Source organism: Staurois parvus, unplaced genomic scaffold, assembly GCF_062004578.1.
Source record: "Staurois parvus isolate SC_StPar_1 unplaced genomic scaffold, SC_StPar_1.0 ptg000122l, whole genome shotgun sequence".
NCBI classification, from domain to species: domain Eukaryota; kingdom Metazoa; phylum Chordata; class Amphibia; order Anura; family Ranidae; genus Staurois; species Staurois parvus.
The window spans coordinates 7,233,339-7,250,621 of record NW_028317918.1 but is presented as its reverse complement, the minus strand read 5'-3'; the positions used below and the strand labels follow the sequence as shown (position 1 = coordinate 7,250,621).

Here is a 17,283-nt window from a genome sequence, read left to right as displayed (position 1 = left end):
AAAGCAGTTGCCACATCTAAGGAGTGGTAAACTGCAATATACATTTGTTTTTGGGTTTAGATACAATCAAGACAGACATAGCAAGTTACAGATTTTTGGTTAAGTTTAGGAATATAAAATAATTAAAACATCAGGAGGCAATTTTTTGTTTGTGTCACATTTGGGTAGATTTATCCTCGCTTCCTATTCCAGAGACACCACAGTGAGAAGAAAACTCAGTCATATTGCATTAACTGCACAGGTGTTCAATGGAAGAATTTAGCCCATTCACTTTCCCAGTTGCAACTGAACTTGGGACAGATCAAAGTTTTCAAGCCTTTAAGCCATGAAGAAGACATGCAAATGTGATTCTGGAGTTCTGCAATTCCAAATAGAATAAGTTGCAGCATGAAAAATGGGAGGGAGTCTGTAGAACGGTTACATAACTGAAAATATATGGTGAGGAGGGGGGCAGGCCTAGCGTTGTGTCATTGGGAGGCTGCGTCTGAACCCGGAAGAGCCAGCAGCCTCCTGACGACATCACAGGGGAACCTGGCAGCACAAGACCTGACCTGCAGAGAAGGGGACCACAGCAGGACAATGCTGGATCCAGTATGCAGGCAAAAAAATAGGGGGTTGGGGGGGTGAAATTCCTCTTTATCCACTTGCCTACTGGGCACTTTAACCCCCTTCCTGCCCAGGCCAATTTTCAGCACGGTCGCACTTTGAATGACAATTTCGAGGTCAACACTACCCATATTAGATTTTTTTATCTTTTTTTCACACAGTTTTCTTTTGGTGGCATTTAATCACCAATGGGTTTTTTTTATTTTTTGCACTATAAACAAAAAAAAAAAAGCAAAAAATTTAAAAAAAAGAGAAAAACTGTTTTTTTATTATAAAATTTTGCAAAACAGGTAATTTTTCTCCTTCACTGACTGGCACTGATAGGCAGCACTGCTGAGATGGCACAGATAGGCTGCACTGATATGCAGCCCTCCCAGAACTGGGTAACCACACTGCAGCCGTCATTCGGCTATAGCGCGGTTACCAAGTGGTTAAAGTATGTCATTATTAAAAAGGATCACTAGACTAAAGCTCTACCGAGATCTAAATTTTGATCATCTATGGGCAGGCCGGTTGTACTTTAGTCAATCTGACCAAGGCTAGTACAACCAGCTTGTCAGGTTTTTTTTTTTGTACAATCACTGCTGCTGTCTGTAGCCAGTAGCAGAGATCATTGTATTTTGACAGTGGAAAAATTTCCCTCTGTCAGAATACAAAAGTGCAGTGTGAGGGATTCCGCCTCAACACTGACTGTGTTGATGGTAGAATTGAGTGGAAAGAAAACTGCATAATGGAGCAGATTATTATTATTATACAGGATTTATATAGCACCAACAGTTTGCTCAGTGCTTTACAATATAACGGGAGACAATACAGCAACAATACAGTTCAATACAAGAGCGATAGAAGGGCCTGATCCTTGGAGCTTACAATCTAGGAGATAGCAGAGCCTCTTCACAGCGCTGAATCTAAATCAGCAACACAATATGGATTACTTTTTATTCTACAAAGTCCCATGACTTTTTGAAAGGAAGTTGACTTTTATAACCACAACTCAACTCTTCCTAAAGTTTTTTTTTTTAATCTTTTATTCTAAGCTTGCATGTGACACACAGGATGTGGCGTCAAAAACCCAAACTTTTCTATGGTCTACTGAAAAGGTTCTAGGTCTTTGAGTCACTTGCAGCAACTTCATCATTGCGCATATCTAGGGGACAGCAGCATGAACAACATTAATTGTGACTTTCAGTGGACTGTGCTAGCTCAAATGTTAGGCAGTAAAATTATAGAGGGGATGTTTATCCAAATATTAACAGCTTCCCGGCCGCCCTATAGCAGAAATACTGCTACAGGGAGGCACGGATGCGCAAAATCACGTGTATATACTGTCACGATGGCAGCGTCAGACCCCAGACCTTCTCACCAAACTCATGACGGAAGGACCGGCCGATCTAAAACCGCGATGTGACGTGCGTAACAATGCCACACCCAGCTGCACCCTACACAGCGATTTTCCAGCTAATGGATTTCAATCTGTGCCTGCAGCCTGGATGCGCTTGTTATTGGGTCAAGTTAATTACGCAAAACTGACCCTTACACTGCCACCACCCCTTTTTGTACAGAGAAAGGGGAAACTCTCTTTATCAAACATACACTGTAATGGTTGAAAAAATCGTCTGTCCAATACGGTCACCGCAGGCCAATTGGGCAGAGGATGAAACAAACACAGTAGCGTCTCTTTAGAGGCAGGAATTCGTAAATTGCAATTAAGCGCTTTAGAAACAGTTTAACACTTTCAGAAAGAAAGATTTATTACTAAAAAAGAGTCAAACAGGTGCAATAAAATATTTACAGAAAAAGATGTAACTAAGATATAGATAGATATATATATATATATATATATATATTAGATAGATAGATATATAGATAGATAGATAGATAGATAGATAGATAGATAGATAGATAGATATACACATACATACACAAAGAACCATAGCACAGCAAAGAGATATCAGAGAGGAAGTTAAAGGGTTAAGTTACTTGCCAATGAAGCCTGAGTCGTAAGCAGATCCAAGTTTCAGAGTGAAAGGTTCTCCCCAGGTGGTATTGATGTTACAAATGGGAGATGTCTTCAACTTCCCTTTTTAGGCCCGCTAGCCTGTGTTTTAAAGTCCCCCAACAGGGGGGTGACTGAGTAACTGACCAAAACTCTGTTTAGGGAGGGATCGTCGGGTGGACTCTGAATTAGAACCAACATCTTCATAATCCATGATATGAAACATAGGGGACAAACTGACTTGAGGAATGTTCATTTAATTCTGTCACCTAAGCTGCTAGGCTTTATGAGGTTACAATCTCTTTCAATTCCTGGGAAAAGCTGCCTTATCTCTGTTACGAGGTGAGAGATTACATATGTTCTGGGGGAGCCAGGCTCTGTCTCTCTTGGGGGGCTTTGTAGCTCTGGGCCCCCTGCTGCTCTACCTGCCAGTGACACTTTTAACACACACACATCTGTCACTGTGCCTCTCAGGAAGGGAGGGGGAAGGAGAATGAGAAATGAGAGACGCAAGATGGAGGTGCCTACAAAGTGGTTGAACTGCGTACTTCACTGTGTTTTGCGACATACGTTTATATAAACGTTCATATTACCAATAAACTTACTGCACTATATTAGCACTTTCTCTTCCTGGCTCATTTATTCTGAGCTTTTAAAGTGGATCTCTTAAGTGCTTTTATTTGCTATACACATACTTGGAGTGGAGTTTTCCCTGGAGAGTAGCAGTGGATGATCAGCTGATGTGCGGACGTATGCCAGATGATCCCCGTGGTTACCCTAGGACGATGATGACCAGGAGTGGTCTGAGTTACTCAAAGGCACTTTTTATTGCCCTATCTGGTTAGTGCAATATATTCTCATTTCCACAACTCACTTGGAGCACGGTTTTCACCAATCTGTTTATTGGACTTTTTATTATCACCTACGCACCATAACCAGACGCAATCTATATACTCACTGTCGCACCAATTAGCGCACTCATATTATTAATTGGTAGGACTGTATACAGCTTGGCAGCCTAAAACGCTAGTTTATTAATATTTGGTGTTTGCATATGTATGTTTATATAGACACATTCACTTTGATTTATATATCATCATTATGTCTGTTTAAAGTGCTGCATTTCTATTTATTTTTATTCTTTTGAAGGTTTGAGGCTATACCTTTTATGCCAGCTGCTTTTTATTACAACCCTTTAATCTAGCGCTCGTTTACCTATTTTATCTACGTGTATATACGCGATTTTGCATTTCCTGGTAAGGGGGAGCACGTGAGGTGCGCGCCCACCCTACCCGCTCCGCCATTCGTGACTGTGGCTGTCAAGCTCCGGGTCCCGGCCGGTAAATACTCGCCGTTGCCCGGTGATTGTCGAGGATCTCCGACTGTAAATACAGTTCTTCTCCCTGCCGGCTCGTGCACACTGCTTTGGATGGCTGTGCACAGCACAGCCATCCAAAGCAGTGTGCTTACAGTGAAGGACACAAAACAGAGTGAAACAGCACACATTTAACCCTCATGTTAACACCTTCCTGCCCAGTGCCATTAGTACAGTGTCACCGTATTGGTGTCACTGGGGATGTCAGTGGCACCACGTCAGTTCCCCCCAGTGTCAGAATGCCTGTCATAGCCCTGCTACAAGTTGCTGATCACTGCCATTACTAGTAAAAATATTAAAGAAAAGAAAAAAAGCCATATATATATACACATATACACACACACACACACACACACACACACACTGCCATTTGTAAATTATTTTTTTTTTAAATGGGATTTAAAAAAAAAAAAAAAAAAAAAAAAAAAAACACACAGGCAATCAAATACCATCGAAAGAAAGCTCAGTTTGTGGGGGAAAAAAAAAAGGACATACATTTCATTTGGGTGCAGCGTTGCATGACCGCACAATTGTCAGTTAAAATAACTCAGCGCCGTAACGCAAAAAATGGCCTGGTCAGGGAGGGGGGTAAATCCTCAAGAGGGCAAGTGGTTAATCCACAAAGGGTAATCATTTCAAACAGTAAACAGCTGAGATACATATCTATATTGGGATTTTAATCAGTATACAGCCTCCTACGCAACATGCCTATGCATTAAGGGGTCACTTTTATTTATTTGAACAACACTCAATAGCACCATGTTAATCTGGCCATAACCTGATAGAAATTCAGCTTGTCCAGCAGGGATAACGTATCCAACCCACTAGTTGAATAAAAATCTAACCATGTATAGCCAGTATTAGTTTTTCTTTCAAACTCCAACAGCAAAAAAAGGTTTAGAAACTTGGACAGAGTAGGTAATTGCAGGTTTTTGCCTGTGACCCAAAAGGAAGATTTTTTCGTCACTTCCTGTCACTGTACCACCCATAGAAAAACTGGGGGTGCAGAGCACCACTGGAACAGGAAGGCATAGATAGCTATTAAAGCAATGTCAGAAGTTCCAACCCTTCCTTTATCGTGTTTTGCTGAAAGCTTGTGCCATGTCACCTATTTACTAATTGTTAAAAGGAGAGGATAACCCTAGAACATGATCCAGCAAGAAGAATTCAGAAAAAAAAAAAAAAAAAACAGCTCCCATTATTTTATCCTGACAGATCAGAGAACACAAGCTAGTTCTTTTAGTTTTGTCCAGTTATGATGTTCTAGTGCACTTTCCTACTGCCCTGCAGAAGAGTGTCACCACTTGTATTATACAACAGTCGTACTGTGTGTATGCATCCATTTTAAACAGTCCAATGAAAGCATGCAAACAAAGTAATGAAAAAAAATGGAGCAAGTAAAACAGAAGAATGCATGCACAGCATCCATATACAGGTTTATATTGTCCATGCAATATTAAAAATTGCAGCAAGATCTTTCAATGACTTCTCATTTCACTGAGGCATAAAGCACTACTGTATTTAGATCTGTTTTGGCAAACTTCAGATGACTTCTGGTAAACCACTATTCATGTCAAAGCAAAACAGCATTCCTGACTTTCGAGACATCTGTGGGCACTTTTCAAGGCATTCTTTGTGCAGCTAATCATCGCGGTAAACATGTTCTGCGGAATTCAGATTATACTCTACTGGTTTTCTGGTTTCTATCAACACTGATGCCTTATTAAACTGATCTTGATTCAGCCTTATTTTATTTCATTGGTAACTACTGCTGCTGACAGCCAGTTCTCTTTAGACATGCTGTCAGACAGAGATGCAGTTAAAAAGCATATCACAGAAAAACAAAATAAGTACCTGGAAAGAGATGAACCACATTGAGGATTATCTGCTGCAAGATTGGCAAGCGATATTAAAAAATAACTGCTCCCAAAACAGCTCACTTCTTTTAGTATGGAAAAGGAAAGGGCTCAGTGCCCAGGTAAATCTATATATCTGTCCTGCAAAGAAATTGTAGTTGCCTACATCAACGTCATAATAGGCTAAAAAAAAATATGCTGAAGATGACCTAAGGCCTGGTGCAGACTAGTGCGGCAGCGTTTGTGCGGGAAAAGCAGCCCATTTATTTGAATGGGCTGCTGTGCTCACATTTCACACAAGAAAAAGGTGAACGCACATTTTCAAAAACACATCAGTAGGGAAACTGCATGGTCAATAAGACCATGCAGTTTCCCTGTGGTTCCCGCACCTGTGATTGTGCTGCGGACTGGGATGCGTGGGGCCTTGATGCGTGGGGCCTTGACACGTGGGGCTGCTATTCAGAACGAATGGCAGTCTTGTGCATCTGAGATACGTGGGATTTGGCTGCGGATGGTTGCAGGTTCGGGAACAGATGCAATTCCCATAACCTGCAACCAGCCTGCAGCTTGCGGGCTCATGTGAACCTAGCCTAACTGTAAATGGTTTCTCCATACATTACAATTTATGAAGACATTAGATTTTGTTTATTGGATATGTTTTATAGCAGAAAGAAAAAAATATAGTGTCCTTAAAAAAAAAAAAGTTTTTTCGTTTATAGCACAAAAAAACAAAAAAAAACAAAGAGGTGATCAAATATCACCACAAGAAAGCTCTATTTGTGGGGAAAATTATATAAAATGAATTTATGTACAGTGTTGCATGACTGTGCAATTATCAGTGAAACACAGCGAGGTATCACAAAAAAATGGCCTCGTCATGAAAGGGGGTAAATCTTCCAGAGGTCAAGTGGTTAATAGGAACTATCAACAAATATAAAGTAGGTGTTATGCCAAATAGGCTGCAAAAGTGGAAATATACTTTAAGGCAGAACTAAAGACTCAAATCAAAAATTCTTACAAGTAGGCAGGTTATTTAATCACAGAAGAGAGATGTTGCGTCTCTTCTGCAAAAAAATATACTTAACTGCCTACATTTGTGGCACAGTGTGCCAGCATGACTAGCTCCTGCACATGCTCAGAAGTTACATCACCCTGTGCTAGCCACTTAAGAATGATAAAAACACCACACCAGAAGGAAGCCAGGGAGAAAATATAGGCACCAGCGAGGGACCTTGTGGACATAGGACCATGGAAAACAGGCAAGTATCTGCAGCTTTAGTTCTGCTTTAAATCTAGGGGTACAAGGATAATGAGCAATACATCCCTTACTATTTACTCCTGCAGGCTCCCTTCATTCACTCATCCCTCCACTGGCTAATAGCCCTGCATGCCAACTTGCAGCCCAGAGCAGAATAATGGGGAGGGCAACGGCAGGGTGTAAAGTTAATATGCAACATGGTCTCTTCTGCTCCCCATATACCCAATGAACATCTAATCCTCTGCAGCCCGAGTTAAAAATACCGGGGCTGGACCCAATTGGTATGGTATGCGTTTGATCATATCCATGCATGTGCCGCATTGTTTTCTCTTCAACAAAATGCCAGGGCTGCAAAGCATAGTAACCATAGCATGTGTGCAGCACAATTCGGCTGTATGGTTAGGATCCAGGTGGGCAGCTGGGAAGCAGTAGAACCACAGCTCATCTGCCTGTTTTTGCCAGTCCCCAGTCACCCGTGTGAAAGAGCCCTTGTAATCCAAGCTTTGTAGGCAAGCATGTAGAAGGCACAATGAAAGGGCACTACTAGAACCATAAAAACAACAAAGGCAGGTAGTTGCAGAAGATGAATGCAAGGATGAGATCAATAGCATTCTACAGACGGGCAATGCCCCTGAGCCGGTTAGAAAGCATATTTCCATATTTCCTTTTGGTTCAGGCTAAACCACTGACAGCATGTGGAATGCTGCCCTTTTTAGGAAGGGGCCACTTGTGGGAAAAATGATCTCTCTCGCCTAGTCTCAATGACATTATTTGACAGCATGTTACAAAGATCAGACATAACATCCAGTGCAGAGGGAGTATGGTGTACGCCAGTCTGTGAGGACTACAGATGTCTGTACCTTAGTGTTTCTATAGCTGTGTTATGAATTATTAATAGAAAAGTTCAACCTGCCTCTAACCACAGTGACCACGCCACCTCTGCTAATTGAAGTCTGGTGAGCGTATCAAGCCGTATTCTTCACAGATGTCACACACATGCCGCACAAGCACTACAGACCGTTTTAGAAAAAAAAAAAGGAAATACTGTAGTTAGAAGTAACACTGACATACCAGGAATTTATTCATGTAGGCTTGTAAAAATTGTTGATGGGCCTACTTCAGAAATGAAATAAGACCTATTTTACAGACAGTTTCTTTTTCCCATAATGCAAGGTCTGAGTGGAGGGTAGAGCCACAAGCTCAAAGGAATGGGTTGAATGAAGCTGGGCATCAATCCAAAGCTAAAAGGATACAATATCTTGGTCTTGGTGAATGACCTTTCCAAAACATGTACACAGCATCAGCTCATCTTTGTTAAATTAATGTGAATCCCTAACCAACACGTTTTTCATACAGGAGTATGGAAAAGGTTAAAACACTGATCAGGTTTACACTGTCGTCTGTCTTTCTTGGGGAACTGTGATCATTGTCACAGAAATAGAAAGTAATCAAAAATCCACATTTTTTGGTTTGCACTGATCAGGAGGGGAGGGGAAAAAAATAAGAGATTTCCGCTTACTCTAGAGAGATTTTCAGTGAAGTAAACCCGAGCAGCACAGTGGCTAAATGGTTAGCACTTCCACGTGGCAGTACCAGGGTCGTTGGTTCGAATCCCAGCCACAGCACCTCCTGCCTGGAGTTTGCATATTCTCCCTGTGCGGGTTTCCTCCGGTTTCCTCCCACACTCCAAAGACATGCTGGTAGGTTAATTGGATCCTGTCCAAATTGGCCCTTGTATATGAATGTGCGTTAGGGACCTTAGATTGTATGCCCCTTGAGGGTTAGGGACTGATGTGAATGTACTTATATATATATATATATATAGAGCGCTGTGTAAATTGACAGTGCTATACAAGTACCTGAAATATATAAGTACCTGAAATAAATTAAATAGTAATAACAAAAATAAACACAACAGGGGTTTAACTATCCAAAACTAATATTAACACATTTTGACTAAAGGTACACTTTAGAAGAGTGAAAAAGAAAGGATTTCCAAACCCATCTGGCTGACTTCCATATGCCCGAGTTTTGCAATTATATTATGGACCTAATAAACCAGATTATAGAGCTATTCATTAGAACACAGACAGTTGGTATACGGTACAAAAATGTACTGTTTCAAAGTAGTGTCATTCGGTACATTTTTCAGTATTGCCAAGCATTATTAAGACCATCAAGACAAATAAAGCTCCAGACTACATAGTCGCACAACAAAAATTCTTCTGTCCTGTTTATTAACCATGATTGTCACAAGTCACAACACACTGATGTACGCAGCAAGAAGGCCACCTGTGCCTGCCCACATGCTACTGTCAGGATCTCAGCCAAACCATGACAGGTGAACAAACAGAGCCTGCAAGGCCATACTGCCAAAGTAAGCAGTTCGCTTTGCTACAAGCACAGTAGTTAGAAGCCTCTGCATATCAAAGGAGGGTTTAAAATTACTGATTTAATCAGGTTGGAAAATTCCATAACAGTCACATTTTGAAAGTTCGCCGTGGGTTACAATTTTAACCAACAGCATGGTAAAATACACACAAACGATATAAAAATCGTTATATATAAGTGACCTATAAACTGTACAAGTCAATTGAAAAACAAACTGAAATCTTGTTTTTTGTGTGTGTGTGTGTGTGGGGGGGGGGGGGGTTAAACATAAAACACTAAAATAATGTGGCTGCATAAAAGTGTGCACACCCTCTTATAACTGGGGATGTAGCTGTGTTCAGAATTAAGCAATCACATTCAAAATCATGTTAAATAGGAGTCCGTACACACCTGCCATCATTTAAAGTGCCTCTGATTAACCCCAAATAAAGTTCAGCTGTTCTAGTACATCCTTCCTGACATTTTCTTAGTCGCATCCTACAGCAAAAGCCATGGTCCACAGAGAGCTTCCAAAGCATTAGAGGGATCTCATTGTTGGAAGGTATCAGTCAGGAGAAGGGTACAAAAGAATTTCCAAGGCATTAGATATACCATGACACACAGTGAAGACAGTCATCAAGTGGAGAAAATGTGGCACAACAGTGACATTACCAAGAACTGGACATCCCTCCAAAACTGATGAAAACTGGTCTGGGAGGCTACCAAGAGGCCTACAGCAACATTAACAGGAGCTGCAAGAATATCTGGCAAGCACTGGCTGTGTGGTACATGTGACAACAATCTCCCGTATTCTTAATATGTCTGGGCTATGGGGTAGAGCGACAAGACGGAAGCCTTTTTTTTAATGAAGAAAAACATCCAAGCCTGGCTACATTTTACAAAAATACATCTGAAGTCTCCCAAAAGCATGTGGGAAAATGTGTTATGGTTTGATGAAACCAAGGCTGAACTTTTTGGCTATAACTCCAAAAGATATGTTTGGCACAAAAACAACACTGCAAAGAACACCATACCCACAGTGAAGCATATTGGTGGCAGAATCATGCTTTGTGGCTGTTTTTCTTCAGCTGGAACGAAGGCCTTAGTCAAGGTAGAGGGAATTCTGAACAGTTCCAAATACCAGTCAATATTGGCACCAAACCTTCAGGATTCTGCAAGAAAGCTGAACATGAAGAGGATCTTCCTCTTTCAGCATGACGACCCAAAGCATACACCCAAATCAACAAAGGAAGAAGATTCAAGTTTTGGAATGGCCCAGCCCGAGCCCAGACCTGAGTAATCTGTGGGGTGATCTGAAGAGGGCTGTGCACAGGCGATACCCTCACAATCTGACAGATCTGGGGTGTTTTTGCAAGGAAAAGTCAAGATGTGCCATGTTGAAAAAGACTGAGTGCTGTAATAAAATCAAAAGGTGCTTCAAAAAAGTATTAGTTTAAGGGTGTGCACACTTATGCAACCATATTATTTTAGTTTTTTATTTTTACTTCCCTCCACCGAAAAGATTTCGGTTTGTTGTTCAACTGAGTTGTACAGTTCATAGGTTATATTAAAGGTGGAAAAAGTTCTGAAATAATTTATCTTTGTCTCATTTTTTTACATCACAGAAACCTGACATTTTAAACAGGGGTGTGTAGACTTTTTTTTTATATCCACTGTATATCAGTTCCAAAACAACCACAAAAGCAAACAATCTTAGGCCTCTTGCATACTACTGCTCCTAAACACACATTTTTGGAGCTTTTGATGTAATTGCCAAAGCCCTGAACTCAGGCTTTTACCAGAGTTTAGGAGCAGCAGAGACTAGAGGCCCTAAAACGCTTCTCTGCTGAATGCAGAAGAATTGCATTCATGAGATGAGCGTTTTGTCAGAAAAACGACAAATGCGGCAAATGCAACTAAACAAGCATTCAAATTTGGCACGTTTAGTTATTGGGGATTTTTTTCATGTCAATGGCCAAAATACATTATTATTCTGGCCGAGGAAATGATTAAAACGCTGTACATGCATTTACAAGCATCACGAATTTAGCTGCCAGGAGAAAAGAATTCAGGGCAGTCGATTTTAGCATCAAGTGTGCATGTAACCTAAATGGCAAGGTTTGGATGGTTTAAGCCACCCAAGAAGGATAAAGTATGGAGTGGAAAGAGCCATGATAATAATAGGTAAAATACGATCTCTGGTTGAATAAAGGAGGTCACGCAAACCTTACAGCTCTTAGGTCAATGGTCAAAAATGGTTCTAAACAGCAAGAGTTTAAAATTGGGTTTTCTTTTTGTTACATGTATATTCAAAATAGAATCAAATGAATAGGCCTTATCCTTAAAAGGATAACTAAAGAAGCATCGCCTGTATATAGTACAAGAGGCGGGTGTATTCTTCCTTGATTACTGGTGTTCTTCCAGATCTGTGCAGTAATCCATTGTGAAAAGTTACCTCAGTACTGGAACTTTCTGTGATAAATGCTCGTGCAGGGTGACTGGTCTTGTCTGTCCCCACCCCCCACCCTAAAGTTTTCTTTGGGCAACCTGTAGTGGGTGTAGCCTGCTAGGAGCCTCCCACATCTCTGCTCAGGCTATGTACAGCAAGGAATCATGTGACTAATTTTACAAGCGGATATCTTGGTTTGTCAAAGCATTTGGTGCACAAAAAGTGAATTTATATTCATTGTGGCAGTTGAGGAATATAGTTTTTGTGCCGGGAGTTCAATTTAACCACTTGCAAAAGGACATGTTCAGCCCCTTCCTGTCCAGGCATTTTTCAGTTTTCAGCATGGTCATACTTTGAATGACAAATTAGTCATGCAACACTGAATCGAAATTGATTTGATATATTTTTTGAAACAAGCAGAGCTATGTTTTGGTGGTACCTAATCGCCACTTATTAAAATGTTTTACTATATACAGGAAAAAAAAGACAAATTTATTTTCTTTGGTTTCTGCTACAAAAAAACTAGTTTAATTAGTTTTATGAAAGGCAACAAGAGTCCACAAACTAGAGGGTGTCCCTAAAGTCTGGACACATAGGAAATATCACAATTTGTTTTTCTTATGTGCCCAGACTTTAGGGACACACTGTATTTAAAGTTGCCACCTCATCCCTTTAAACCTGAACACAAATTACACAGGTTCTGTGGTTGACTAAGGTGGTGATTAAACTCACTTAGTGCCTTATCTGTATTAAATTGGCCTCAGAACCTGTGTAATTATTATGTGTCCAGTTTTAAAGGGATTAGGTGGCAACCATAACTGTATTGTATACATACAGTGCATTTGAAATTTATCAACACCTTTGTGTTCTAAATGCCTCTCTCATTGCCCATAGTATTTAGTGGGAGGCATGGTAAGTTTGAGGTAAAAAAAAATTAAGTAAATAAAATGTTTTCTTTCACAAAGTTGTCATTTTAAAGTTAATTCTTGCACAGAGCATAATTACAATTATATCTAAAAACATTCTTTTACTCCACCCAAGTATAGGGATAACACATATGTGAAACTTTTTGACTGTCTACAAAACCCTAAAATCCAAGCAGCACCTTTGGCCTTCCATGAGACATGAATTATGCATCTAAAAATGATTTTTTTTTTTTTTTTTTAAACAAAAAAAGTTACCAATAAATAAGATATTTAACACACAGCAAAGACGCACATATAATTGCACCCAAAAACATTATGCTACTCCTCCCAAGTGTGGAGATCTCAGAAGTGAGACTTTTTCACAACCTAGCCACGTAGAGGGATCCAAAATTCAAAGAGCATCTTCAGGCTTCCAAAGGGCAAAAATTACACATCCAATTTCCTGGCTACTTCCCATGCACATATTTTGTATTCATGAACACAAAAGGTTTTTGGACCAGACCTTCCCTGAAAGTCATAGACCTTCTACTTATCCTTCCATTTAATTGCCAAAAATTCCTCACTGTGCAAAACTTGCTGACTCACCCATTTTTAGCTTTGTGGTGATTGGTCTTTGCGCAAAGGTTGCAATTTGGTCAAATTGCACCACAAGCTACAGTTTGCTGCAGAAAAATGTAGAGAAAAGGTAGCATGCTGGTATAGAAATTGGAGCTGGTATCCATAAACGAATAAGTATACACAATATTTTTACACGGCTACCCATATAAGTTGGACATCCAGAGGATTCCAGGTGGCTCTCCCTTTGTAAATGCGGATGTCACATGTGTACCCTGTGGCCCTTTCACAAAGTTTATATACCTTCACCCATATCTGGCACATTTACTGGGGATATACTACTTGATATTTTTGTTGGGAGTATACATTTCAGGAAACTTGAGGGTGTGGGGTAGTTGATAAGTGGCCTAATTTGGTGGAGCCCAACATATTTGGAGAGACTTTGGGGAAGGCAGACTTTGGAATTGTCAGTGAAATTATTTTATAGCATGTCCTGGTCATAACTGGGGAATAGAATTGAATATGGTGAATTGGGTGTGTGAACTAATAGGAATGCAGCTTTTTTTTCTTCTGCTTGTGATTCCCATGTTTAGGCAAATGTCATGAAAGATTTTAAAATTAGCCAACAGTGATGGGCTTCCATTCAAATGGTTAGAGCATAAATTAAGTTGGGAGTATTGGCAATATACTGTTGGGCATACAATTAAGTATTTATTTAGTGAAAAAACTAACTGAACAGATTTAAACTTTTTCTCTTTCCTTCTTAATGCCACAAAGGACGGGCCCTAATTATTTGCGGCTGATGTTGTAACAACCTACTACTTGCTGGTGAAGTACTTGCCACTTCACTAAGATGTACTGCACTACTAATGCTTGCCCGCTGCAGTTCAGTAGGATGTTCAGTAAACTTGACTCTTAACAGGGACCCTTTCATCCTCTGAATCAGAGGTGGCTGTTATTGAACAGCTGCTTTCCACAGTTTCAAACTCCGAACTGGAATCGGACACCGATAGTTCTTCCTTGCAAATCTTAGCTACATGTTTGGCAGTAGCTGTGCTGGCACCCAATAAACTGGTTGGTGTTCAGGACCCTGCTGCTGTATATGCTGGCTCTGGTGATATTGTACTGGTGTAGCAACAGTCAGAATACTGTTGCTAACTTCACTGGCTCTGGTGACACTGGTATGACTAGCAATCAGAACAGTGTTGCTGGCTTCACTGGCTCTGGTGGCATTGGTACTGGTGTGGCAGTGATCAGGACACCAGTTCTAGTTCACACTGGCAATGTTGTGGCTAGCAGCCAGGACACTGTTACTGGCCTGGTGACAGTGTGGTGGCAATCGGGAATAAGGTTACTGGCTGCATTGGTCTGGCAAAGATCAGGAACATTGTTGTTGGCTCACATTGTTGTGGCGACCCTGACAATTAGCAATGCTGTTGCTGGCTTACACTGAGCTGATCATACCTACACTGGTGTGGTGGCAAATCGGGAACACTGTTTCCAGTGTTCACTGGTCTGGCATTGCTGTCATGAGTATGGCAGCAATCAGGAACACTGGCTGGCTGCACTGGTCTGGTGACACTGACTTGTGTAGCAAGTGATCCCAGCAAACCCTTTCACCAAACATATTTTAGCACTGGTTTTTAATCAAAATCCTTCATGGCATAGCTAATATTTAGAAACGATAATTGGAAGTAACTGGAAAACCAAAACGGAATTTTTTTTATATAGAATTGTATTATATTTGACTTTTTCATTAATATAACAAATTTAAATGAACATGAATTTAATAAATACAACCCAGTAACATAAAATAACTTGTATATACAATTAAAGTCAATAAGGGGTGTTTTTGCACTGAAGTCAAGGGACAAAATTTTGCATTGAAGTTAATTATCATAAATCAGTACCTTTTATTGTTCTTATCATTAAAATGTTGATAACTATTTTTAGGCGATACTCCCAGTGTTGTAAGTCAAACTTTTGATAGGAGGGAGCAGGGGTGTGGGTTACCAGAGCAGTGTGTGTATATGGACACACACAGTCAGGATTGGGAGTGTGTGCACACGGGTCGCCCCATAGCACATGGCTTGCTAAGGGGACACTTGGAGAAATAAGTAGCAAACAGTACCAATGGAGGACTGCCAAGGGGGAGGTAAGGGACCACTCCGTGCAATATCATTACACAGGGCCAGCATGTATAAAATCTTTTTATTTTAAAGACAAACAAAAAAAGTGCCAAAGTACCTTAAGTATCACTTTTTGAACAGAAACGAGCTGAAATCTGCTACAAAGTTTGTTAGAAGCCTTGTACTGTACATTGATCACCCAGAGGGGATTGTTTCTCAACACAAAAGTGGGATAACTAACCGCAGCCTTGAAGTCTCTAGTGAAGTGCTCTGTGGATATGTGACATCCAAAGAATGCAAGGAGTTACTAAGGAACAGTACATTTTGCTTCAGAGGGCTTTCCTTTGAATGCACAACACTTTCTGTAAGGATGTGGTATGTCATGGATGTGACCATAGAGGTTTGGATCTTTTTGCCTTTCTTCACCATCAGTCCTGGTATGTATGTATGTATGTATGTATGTATGTATGTATGTATGTATGCAACTCCTGTCTGGCACATATATTTCTAGAGTCTCTGTATTTAGCGTTCACGGTTTGGAAAGCTCAAGTTGAAAATAGAGAAATTTGGATCGATCTTAGCGCTGGCTAAGTCTTTCATAAATTTGAAAAAAGGAGGAGAAAAAAAAAAGTAGAAAAGAGACTTGTACCCTGAACCCACTGTTGCCCATTTTTCTTGGATATTATAAGGCAATTTTGCTACAGCAGGTTCACATCATGTGCAATGCTTGGTAGCAAAAACCTGGTAGATGTGGGTCTTGGTCAATTTCAAGCTCAAGAAGATGACGTCTAATCGTCTTTTTTGGATAGTTTCGAAAAGTTCTACAGTCTCTTCAACAAGGCAAGCTCAATAACTTTAGAGCTTCCCTAGGTATGTTCTAATCTATCCCATGCAAGATTAAAGTGGTTGTAAAGGCTCAGTGTTTTTTACCATCATGTATTTTATCCAGCTGCACTCTGCCCTATAGAAGTTTTGATGCTACAGAGCGGACTCCCTGCACAAAATCACATACATTTACGTGATCCGCGCTTCCGCTTAAAATGTGAAACTAATATATGAGATAGACGCATTACATGCAAAGAAAGATAGTTCAAGCTGTGATTTGTCATAATTGTGATGATTATGGCTTACAGCTCATGAAAACCCCAAATCCACAATCTCAGAAAATTATAATATTGTGAAAAGGTGCAATATTCTAGACTCAAAGTGTCCCAGGAAATGGCCATTCAAAAAAGTGTTGGGGACTTTCACAAGGAGTGGACTGAGGCTGGAGTCAGTGCATCAAGAGCCACCACACACAGACGGATCCTGGAAATGGGCTTCAAATGTCGTATTCCTCTTGTCAAGCCGCTCCTGAACAACAAACAACGTCAGAAGCGTCTTACCTGGGCTAAAGAAAAACAGACCTGGTCTGTTGCTCAATGGTCCAAAGTCCTCTTTTCTGATGAGAGCAACTTTTGCATCTCATTTGGAAACCAAGGACCCAGAGAATGGAGGAAGAATGGAGAGGCACACACTGCAAGATGCTTGTTGGCGTAGTGTGTTGCCAATTGTTTTCTTGGTGACTGTGGTCCCAGCTGCCTGGAGATCATTGACACGTGTCCAGTGTGAAGTTTCCACAGTCTGTGTTGATTTGGGGAGCCATGTCATCTGCTGGTGTTGGTCCACTGTGCGTCATTAAGTCCAGGGTCAATGCAGTTGTCTACCAGGAGATTTTGGAGCACTTCATGCTTACTTCCTCAGACGAGCTTTATGGGGATGCG

General features: G+C 40.6%; 1 protein-coding gene across 1 annotated transcript in view; it reads right to left on the bottom strand.

The window, feature by feature from the left end:
* The window catches only part of JADE1 (jade family PHD finger 1), a 182,691-nt gene that overhangs the window by 104,703 nt on the left and 60,705 nt on the right, over positions 1-17,283 (bottom strand). The window lies entirely within an intron of this gene.